Below are 1,095 nucleotides of genomic sequence, written 5' to 3'. Positions count from 1 at the left end.
CAGGCACGAATTTTGTGCACCGAGCCTCTAGTATATATATAAAAGCCTAATATGCAAATAGTCCCCTCGGGAGTTCAACCAAGAGTTTGATCACTGCTATCAGGTGCACTGTCCATCAGGGCGTGGCACAGAATGAAGGAAGGCCCCAGCCAGCAGCCGGCAGCTGGGGGAAGGAAGGTGCCAGCTGGCAGCAGGCAGGCCCTGGCAGGCCCTGATCGCTGGCCAGGCCTAGGGATCGTACCCGTGTATGAAGTTTGTGCATTGGGTCTCTAGTATAAAATATTAATTACCTAAATCCAAACATATCAGAATACATATATATTAGCTTTTACCTATTTATCACTCTCTTCATTCAAAAACTACCTGAAGTAGAAAGGGAGCATTCCAAACTTCCAACAATTGGAATTCTCCATTCAAAAAGTCTCCAAAGTACTTAAGATACATTTTGTTCATGAAATCTTCTTATAGTAATTTGTCCATTATTATTTTCTTCTGGCTTCAGATATCTTCCATAGAAAGAATAAAGGTGAAATCCATTTAATTCTCTCAGAACTTATAACCATTTATCAGATATTTAACATAATTTCATGTTTAAATAGAAAGTTAAATTAAATTATAGTCCTCATTTTGCTATTAAAGGAATTTTAGGTTATGAGCCTAGATACAGGTTCATATAGAGTAAAGAGTCATATAGAGTAAAGAGTTCATATAGAGTAAAGAGTCATCCATAGAATAATTTATTTTTTTATATGGGATTTCAAAATAAATTTTATCTTAACTACTTTTAATGAATTAATTTGTTCACTTGCTCATAGCATTAATGGGGGTATTTTATTTATCAAGTGTATAGTAAGAAGATATTTTCCATGTTTTACCAGAATCTTATAATCACATAGAAAAGAAGTCCAGACAAACTCAGGAAGTGTGTGTCTAAGTAAAATGTAACAGGATTACACAAGGCGCAAGACCTAGACATACCTTTGTTGAGATGGGATTAAGAAATTGAAGAAGATAGAAGAGGGTATGGAGGGATAAATGATAATGAAAGGAGACTTGACTGCAGTGGTGAACGCACACTACAATCTATATATATAT

The sequence above is a fragment of the Myotis davidii genome, unplaced genomic scaffold, assembly GCF_000327345.1.
Source record: "Myotis davidii unplaced genomic scaffold, ASM32734v1 scaffold147, whole genome shotgun sequence".
Lineage (NCBI taxonomy): Eukaryota > Metazoa > Chordata > Mammalia > Chiroptera > Vespertilionidae > Myotis > Myotis davidii.
The sequence above is the reverse complement of the archived record's forward strand: the minus strand, read 5'-3'. Positions refer to the sequence as shown.